This window comes from Mustela erminea, chromosome 1 (genome assembly GCF_009829155.1).
Source record: "Mustela erminea isolate mMusErm1 chromosome 1, mMusErm1.Pri, whole genome shotgun sequence".
Taxonomy (NCBI): Eukaryota; Metazoa; Chordata; class Mammalia; order Carnivora; family Mustelidae; genus Mustela; species Mustela erminea.
Window position 1 is genome coordinate 218981797 of NC_045614.1, and position 9343 is coordinate 218991139.

Below are 9343 nucleotides of genomic sequence, written 5' to 3' on the forward strand. Positions count from 1 at the left end.
TCCTCTCTGAGCCCCCAGACCCAGCACACAGGAGGGGCTCATAAATGTTGATGAGCAGGTGAGCAGGTGAACACTCGAAGCTCCCATGTGGCCTATGGGGCGCCGGCACCGCCAGGCAGAATCCCATCCATGGAGGGCGGTCCCCGGGCTGCCGCTTGGACGGGCAGGAGCCGTGGGGGCTCGTGTGCCCCGGCATGGGATGGTTTTAAAGGTGCTGGACGTGCTCGTCTCTGTTTGCAACAAGCCGTCAAGCTGTGCACGTCGGGAGACCGATGGGGCCTTCCGTTTCGTGTGTGCCTTTGTTTTGTTTCCTGAAGATTTTATTTATTTGAGAGAAAGAGCGAGTGAGCGAGAGAGCACAAGCAGGGGAGCAGCAGGCAGAGGGGAAGCAGGCTCCCGGCTGAGCAGGGAGCCTGATGCAGGGCTCGGTCCCAGGACCCTGAGACCACGACCTGACGCTTAACCGACCGCGCCCCCGGGCGCCCCGTTCATTGTTCATAGGATGCTCTTTAACCCACTGGTGCGTCGGGGGCTGCGGCTAGGCGTTGGGGGTTTCTCTCTTCTTTCTAGTTCTCTGGGGTTTCCACATTTTCTGTAACATTTTCATAATTTAGAGAACGAATTTTTTAAATGTCTGAAGTCATTCTGAAAACTAAGCCTCTGTGCTGCCCGCCGTGTTCCGGAAGGGTCTCCGGTGCTCTGGGCGACAGGGGGACCAGCTCTGGTCATCCTGCGGCCGGTCCCACCCACTGTATGTCCAAAGTCACACCAGGCCTGCCCGCCACCCTGCCCCCTGCTCCAGCCGGGTCCACCCTGCACACCTCCTGCCCCGGTGCTGCGGCTGCTCCCAGGAGCCCCGGTGTCTTGGGGCCTGTCTTGGCGCCGGAGTTGGCGTTGGAGACCACCGGGCCAGCGTTGGAGACCACCGGGCCGGCGGGTCGTCCACGTTCCCGGGCCGTCGGGGGCCACTGCAGGAAGCTCTCGGCCGGTCCGCACTTCCCTGCGTGCGGAGCCTCCCCCCAGCGGCCGTGGACGCTGTCCGGGCTCCCAGGGAGAGGGGCCGGCGGGGATGCTACGCTAGGGGAGCTCCGGGTCCATCGGGGCCGAGTGCCCGCGCAGGTGTCTGTGCCCCCGGGACCCACAGAGCATCCCTGCCGGCCCGTGTGGTCCAGGCGCTACACCGTGAGGCTCCGAGTAGCGCCGTCCCATGGGTTCGCGGCCATTTTCTGTCGTGTTTTACGGCATGTCTTTAAGATACGGGAAAGTCACGTGGTCCCACGCAAGACTGCACGGGCCGGGACTCAGGAAGCCTCCTCCCACTGCCAGCACTACTCGGCCTCCCCGGGGTCCCTGGGAGCACAGAGCCGCTGCCCTCTGGGACGGCCCCGTCCTTCTGGGAGGTGGCCTTCCGCGGACACGAGCACGAGCTGGGGGAGGCAGACCTAGGGACAGGGAATGAGCAGCCTCGTCGGATCCGCTGGGACCTGATGCAGCCACCGGAGCTGCCCCAGGCTCTGTGCGGCCAGTGCTGACCCCAAACGGACCTGGACAGAGGACCCCAGGAGGCCACCTCGAGCCAGAGCCCAGGTGGGCCCTGCGGTACCTGCTGTCGTGGAGGCCGCTTCTCCTCTCACTCACGGAGGCTGCCTGGTGTGCCCACACCGGGCGATTCAGGGGACTTCCGGTGGCCTGTGATTGCTCCCTGGGGACAGAGGTCATCCCAAATGTCTTGTCCACTCACTCACTCCTTCCCTCCTTCCCCACGGCCTGTCCCTCCTCCCAACACTCTCCATAAATGATGAGCCTCTATGTTTCGCGGCCGCCCCTTCTGAACCCCTCTGGTCCTCAAGTCACAGCCTTCGCTTACTTGGGTCCCTCGACAGCTGCCTATAGAGCACGCACGGGACAGGGCAGCCCCTAGGTCCCCCTAGGGATATGGCAGTGAGGGCCTCTCAGCTTACAGGCCAGGCCAGGGACCAGTCCAGCAAACCGTACCCCAAGCCAGTTGGCTGGTGGCCAGTGCAGTGGGAAACTTGGGCTCTGCCAGGGCAGCATGGTGGTGGGGGCAGGGGGAGAGGGGAGAGGGTCATAGACCAGGCCAAGGGACACTGGGCACTGCAGGGTCTGGGCCTCACCAGTGCTTGGGAACCAGCCTCCTGCGGAGCAGAGCATGGCCCTGAGCAGAGGCCTGGGGGTGGGGGAGGCGTTGAGGAGTGCGGGGGCGGGGGTGATGGCCGCCCAGGATGCTTCAGCAGGTAGCGGGAGGGTGCGGGACCCGGGCACTCTGAAGGCACGCCTGGAAGGTCCGCTGAGGTCACACGCGGTGTGAGAGAGAGAGAAGTCCAGGGCTCCAGGGCTGTGTCGCCCTGAGCTGACAGGGACGTGGGAGAGAAGCCGTCTTCGGGAGAGGCAGAGTGACCGGGGACAGACTCAGCCCCCGACACAGCCCCACATACCCTCAGGCGGCGCAGTTCGGGACGGGGCCCGGGTTCTCACGGACGCGGCAGGTGTGCGGGCTGGAAGAGGTCGAGAAGCCATAGTTACCGGGAGAGACCCTGGACCCCGAAAGCCACAGCAAGAACGACGCTCTGCAAACAAGGACAGAAGAGCAGAAGCCTTGACATCCGGAAGGTAGTTTTCAACGTGAAAACTCAGTGGGAAGGCTGGGAGACAAAGAGCAAGAAATTCCTAAAATGCGCAAAAGTAGACAAAGACACGGGTTATGAGAGAAAAACGGAAAAGTCCATTTTTCTGAGTCTGGGTATTCCAAACCCACCCGAAAGAGTGAGGAACCTGAGGTCCCAGGAAGGAAATGCGGACAGTGAGTACCAGAAAGTTTCCCGGGGTTGAACACAGACGGCGAAGCCCAAGTGCCTTACATGGCGTGAAGGACAGGACATCCACCCCGTGTACCGGCTCTCGTCCTGGACGCAAGCACATAGAGAAGATTCTGAAGTCTGGCAAGAGGAAGAACAAGCTGTCTATGAAGGAACAGAATGGTGCTGCTGCCATTAGGCTTCTGCAGAAGGGCCTTGGGGTTTCTGAGAAATCCTGACAAGGAGCCCAGAGTTTTATACCCAGCCCAGCAGTCCCGCACGACCGATGGAGAAGGAGAGTGCGTTTGGACCTGCAAGAGCTCAGGACACATGCGTCCCTTCTGTCCTGAAGGAACTGGCAGGCAAGAGGACGACGTGGGGTCCGGGAAAAAGCGGCTGCACCCCGAGAGCACAGAGAGTGGGGTCGACAGATGTGGCGCAGCTCTGCCTGGCAACGTCCCGGGCGGCAGGAGTCAGGGACCTGACACCCTTGTCTCCAGCACAGGTGGAGTCCTTTCAACAACAGAGTAATTACGAAGCAGGACGGACTGGGGCGAAGGCGCATATTTCTGTCATCGGGAGAAAAGAAATGTGGTTACGATCTCCAACAAAAACACAGCTTGTCCCAATGAGTCGGCGTCCGAGGAGGAAGCCAGCGGGACGGGGCAAGCGTTGGAGCCACTGAGGAAGTGAGAGAAGACGGGACCCATGTGCTCTTGGAGCCTGGAGTCCGGCGCAGTGGGGGCCCAGTCCTGGGCCGTGGGGGGCAGCGTGCGCCCCAGGGCTCTGCCGTGCGGTCCAGGTCCTCTCTGTGCCAGCCGGAGCTGGGGCGCCAGGAGGGCCGGCCTCACCTTCTGAAGGCCGACGGGCTTCTGCCAGACTCTGGTTTCTTCGTCACTGGCTTGTAAATCCTTCTTTGTGTTTGCTGGGGAAGCCAGAGGCCATGTGACGCTTTTGGCCCAGGGAGCAGAGAGGCGGTCGGGGGAGGGAGAGCTGGCCCTGGCCAGAATGCAAATCCCGGCGGCCCGCGCTCTGCTCGCCTCCCGCCACCACTGGCTGGGGCAGGGGTCCTCCCCCCGCAGATTCCCCCCCGGCATCGGTGTGTCCGTCCTGGGTCCCCCTCCAGGTTCTGACCCCCTCCACCTGTTCTAAAGGAACCGATGGCGTGGGTGAGGGACAGGGGCCGCCTTTCGTCTGGGCCAGACTCGCGCCCAGCCTAGACCCGTGCGCGCACTGACAGCTCCGGCCCCCAGACACAAAGCAGAGGTCTCCACTCCTCACCATAAAAGGGAGCATAAGTCCTGGGAATGTGTGAATATAACAGAGATGCGGCGGCCCTCGGAGGGCCGGGCTGGAAGGGCAAACGTCCTGAGCCTGGATAGAGCCCTAGCGCCCCAGAATCCTCCAGAAGCAGAAAGTAGGGGAAACTAGTGTGCACGAGGCCTTTCCCCGAAGCTGGGAAATGGGCGTGGTGGGGAGCAGGGCTGGCGCTCAGGAGGCAGGACAGGCCAAGCTGCCGAAGGTGGCAGAGAGGGTCTCGGGCGCCCCCGGGGTGTGTGCCCGGGACGGGGCGGCCTGGCTGAAGGTGAGCTCACTGCAGGCTGTGGTCTGTCACCGAGGCCGTCGGGAGAAGCAAAGGCACGAACCTGGGTTGAGCCTCACACCGTTCTGTGCGGGCAATTCCAATGGCTTTCAAAATCAGAGACGTCTTTACAACGTTGAAACTGGAAAGGCTTTTAAACTGTACCAGCGTCCAGGGGCCCCTGATACTTCTGGCTTCATAAATATGGAGTGGTTTCTGCCCGACAGGGCCCGCGTGACGAGGGTAAAAGGTGACACGGGCCGGAAAGCCGTGGACAGGGGCCTGAATCCTCTGGAAGAAGGTGGGCCTAGAAATCTGGGCGCAGAAGACTTGCCCACAGAGATCGGGAGAAAAGAAACACCAGGGACTCCATGTGTGCTCTGTACACTCACACACACGCCCACGTGCACAGACACACACGCACACGTAACACGCACCTGTTCTGACAAGCACACCAGCCCTGTCTCATGCCCTCCTCCATCCCAGGACCCTAGGATCATGACCTGAGCCAAAGGCAGACGTTTAACCGACTCAGCCACCAGGCGCCCCTGCCTGATGCCATCTGACTACGGGGGGACCCCAGCTGTCCGCTCGCAGGAGCTTCTCCTGTCGGTCCGCCAGCCCGTGCGTGCGAGGCCTCTGCCCATCAGACCTGAGACCGAGACTAGCTGCCACTCAGTGGGGTGGCTCTGCCAGGCCTGGTGACGCCAGCTGGTCATGTTGTGGGTCCCCCAAGGACCAAGCCGGGGAGGCTGTGCTGAGCAGTGAGGGCTCCGGGACAGACAGAGCAAAGGCGGACCACAGCCAGGAGGACGCCTGAGAGACCCACATTTGATGCCCCCAGAGAGGCCACATGGCGTCCTGCTGCGGGGACATCAGCAGGAGGTGCGGGCCGGCTGCGGGCAGATGGACCAGCCTCTGCTCCTGGACCTCCCGCCCTGCCCCGGGGTCATCTGCTCTCCCCGGTGGGAGTCCTCATCTACAGAGAAACCCGGGGGCACGGCCTCTTGCTCTGTGGTCACCACCAGAGGTAGGAAGGCCCATGTCCCCCCTGCAGAGGGGAACGGGGTGCTTCTGGGGGGCGATGTTCTTGGGGGACACTCCCAGGGGGGTTATGTTCCTGGGGGGGTCATTACTGGGGGGATGTTCGGGGGGGGTATTGTTCCCAGGGAAGATGTCCCTGGGGGTTACTCCGGAGGGAGGGTATCCCTGGGAGATGCTCCTGGAGGGATACTAGGAAGGGGCGTTCCCCGCGGTGGTGCTTCTGGGGTGGTCAGGGGCACTCTCGGGGAAGTCTTCCATGCCCCTCCCCCAGGGCAGAGGACCCACTGACCGCCGTCTGGACTCCAGACTGGCCCAGGCCGCTCCCTCCACCGGGCATGTGTGATGAGGGTAAGATTTTATTTGGGAAAAAAAGAGTTTCTGCCACCAAATGTACAAAGGGTAAAAGCCACCATGTGCCCAGCACACCCGGGGGCGCCCAGCTGTCGGGGAGCTCCGTGCGGACCGTCACTGCATCTGTCCCTCTGGGGAGGCTGCCCAGAAGGGGCGCTCCTGGCTGCGCGCTCTGTGTCCTGCCCAGGGCGTCTCTATTTTGGAAGGTGAATGCGGCAATTAAGGGAGGAAACCGCCCCTAACTGCGCCCCTGGTGTTTTAAGGACCCACAGATGCTTACTTTCAGCCTGAAGTTCTTTGTCTAAATTCATATTTTACAGTTTAACCGAATTACTCTCATTCATTTTTAAATTCCCGGGAGGCGCAGCCCTCCCCGCCCGCCGCTTTCAGAGCACCCCCACGGATGTTGTTATTTTGCCCACAGATAAATAAAAAATGGCCAAGACCTAAAAGTTGGCATTTTTCACTTGTCTGGTCTTCTCTGGGAGTTCCCCAGGTGTTCTGGGAAGAAAAAAGAGAAAATAGCCGAAAATCTAAGTAACTGGAAAATCCCTTGGCCACGGTGGGGCGGGGATCCCACCGACAGTTGAGAGCGCTCTGAGACGGCTGTGAGGTCTCCTGGCGGGGGCACAAGTGCCCAGGGCACTCGGGGGTGCGGGAAGGTGACATGACAGCCCCCCACACCTGTCTCTTCCCGTCTTTAGGACAGAGATGCAAGGAGAAACACTCCGGGCCCGGGGCCCTGCCAAGACGCTGGGCTGGCCGGGGCTGTGGCTGGCCCCTGTCCCGTGCAGCCCCGAGGGACAGCTGCGGGAACATCTTGTCACCTAGAGATGGACGGCGGAGGCCCGGGGAGCTGGGTGGGCGGCGGTGCCGGATGCTGAGGGGGCCTGAGGCCAAGGGGTCCGTAGCCCCACTCCAGCCTGCTGATATGTGGCCCGTCCTGAGTTCTTCACTTCCATTTTCTTGTCAACTATTGCATTAAAGCAGTACGTATATGCGTTCGTGCATGGCTGGGCGTCCTCTAACATTTTGGCCTTTGTTTAAAAAAAAAAAAATCTGTGTGCGTGTGTAGAGGGAGAGAGAGAGAGAGAAAATGTACAAAAAGGTCTAAAATGGGGGCATGTAGGTACAGAGTTGACAGGTTTTGTACGGTTATTTCAACTTTTCTGTGAGTGTGACATTTTTGAAGATAAAAAAATTTAGTTGAAAAAATATATCCAACAAAATGAAACCACATTTTAACGTACGTGATGGTAGCATTCTCTGATTAAAGAGAAAAGAACATTTTGTGTTCCTGCCTCAAAAACACCCGAGACCCACGAACTTCTTCAGCCACACGTCAGGTAAGGGCATCCGTGGAAAATCCTTTCTCCCCGGGGCGGGGCCGGAGCTGCCGGGGCCCCGGGACCTGGACCCGACCACTGTGTTTTCTGCCCAGGACCTCGGAGTGCCTCTGGGTCTTCCAGCGGGCAAGATGCTGCCTGTGGGGCCTGGAGCAGTTCTTTCCCAACTTCTGGAACATTCAGTTTCTCATCTGGTTCTGGAAAATGGGAACGTTGTTACTGGCTCTGCCTGTATCACAGGTGTTTTGTAAAACCACCGAAATTATGCAAGATCTGTAATGTTTTTACAGACCAAGCTAAGCAAATGGATAGTCGGATTTCACTGTCATTGTTTCCCCATAGCCGCCCGTATAGTTACCATTCCACGGTGCGAGTCATTTAAAAAAACGAGTTGTTTTTGAAAGGAGAGGTTGAGGGGCCCACGGCGGGCACAGTGGTGGAGGGTGCGGCTCTTGACCTCAGGGTCCTGGACTCGAGCCCCACATTGGGGGCAGAGAGAACTTAAAGGCAGAATCTTTTTTAAAAAATTTTTTAAAAACATTTTTATTATTATTTATTTATTTGACACAGATCACAAGTCGACAGAGAGAGAGGAGGAAGCAGGCTCCCTGCTGAGCAGAGAGCTCAATGCGGGGCTCGATCCCAGGACCCTGAGATCATGCCCTGAGCCAAACACAGAGGTTTTAGCCCACTGAGCCACCCAGGCGCCCCTCTTTAGGGGGATCTTTAAAAAAATAAAAGATGAAGCCAAAGAAGAGGTAGAGCCAGTAATGAATGATAATATAAAGTGGGGTCCTGGCACATAGAAACTACGAGAAAATTAGGAAAATCTGAGAAATGCCTAAACTTACACGAATAATAATGAAGCTCACATGAATAATAATAATAATAATAATAATAATAATAATAATAATGTAGTAATATGGGCTTGTTGTGCTCGAGACGCCGCAGTGATGCCTAAGCAGAGGGACTGGGCGAAGGGCGCACGGACCCTCTCCATGCCGCCTCTGCAGCCTCCTCATGAATCCGGAAGTACTCTAACATTGATTTCTTTTTTCTTAAGATGACTCGGGAGCCCGTTTGAAGGGATTCTGGTAGGGACGGTCCAGGCGTCAGTAATGACCGTGGCCAGTCTTAAGCCCAGCAAATGTGCGCACTTCATTATGACGTTGGAGGAGGGAGTCCGTCATCTTCGGAGGGGCCGGGAGCCGGCTCGTGGCCTTGGGAACTGGAGCTGAAGGGACAGGGAGGGGCTCTCCTGCCTTCCTACGGACTGTTGCCCGGGCAGCCAGGAGTAGAGGAGAGAACCGCCCCGGCTGACGTGCTCCGCCTAATGCGGGAATGACGGGGAATAAAGGGACGCTGTCACCACGCTGCAAACCTGTGAACATAGACGCATGTGTTAAGGGTCAGAAGCTGCAGACATCCTGAAGAAGGACAACGTGCCGTGTCTCCTGGGGTCCTGGTGAAGGGGTAGAATCTGTCCATCCTGGTCCCCGATCCACCCACCACCCCTCAGGAGACAGGGGACAGAGGAACACGCTGGACCGCACCATGAGGGAGTGCTTGGCCTCCCACGAGTCTGTGCAGGGCCGCTGGCCCAGCATGGACAAGACAGGGCTGGAGAGAGACCCCGCAGATTCAGGGACCCGAGTGGCCCACCGGCTTTACAGACGATGGCCAAGACCCGTCCACTGGGATAGAACCGCGCGGAGTGCACGCGAGTGACTCCCGCGAAAGCCAGGGTCCCGGCGACAGGGAGGAGGGCAGGCGGGCGCCTGTGCGGCACAGGGCGGGGCTGCTGGGCTCGGCGCCTGCGGCTGCTTCCTGGGGGGCCCTTTGCGACTCATTCAGCTGTGCGCGTTTTGAGTGAGCTTGATTTATGATATACGTTACAATAAAAAGATTAAAAAAATGAGAAAACTAAAAATCAACGGTGCGGCAAATAACTCTCCAGATTAATCTTTTACGGCAGAATATTTCATTCGTGTAACCAATGTGGCAACGTGACTGCCGGGAGGTAAGGGGGGGCCCAGTTGTGGCGAGGCCCGCCCAAGGCCTCATTACCCTCTGGACGTGTTTATGCCTTCAGAGGGTCCATTCGGGCCTTAAAAGGAAAGCCCTAGCTGGCTCGTGGCTGCTCACATTTCATCACTTTATAAGTATCTGGGAAGCATTTTGTTGGTGTGACCGCATTGCTGTGT

General features: G+C 58.8%; 1 pseudogene; it reads right to left on the minus strand.

Annotated features, from left to right (window-relative positions):
- Window positions 1–384: 384 nt before the first annotated feature.
- LOC116598420 lies at window positions 385–4587 on the minus strand (annotated as a pseudogene).
- Window positions 4588–9343: the final 4756 nt, after the last annotated feature.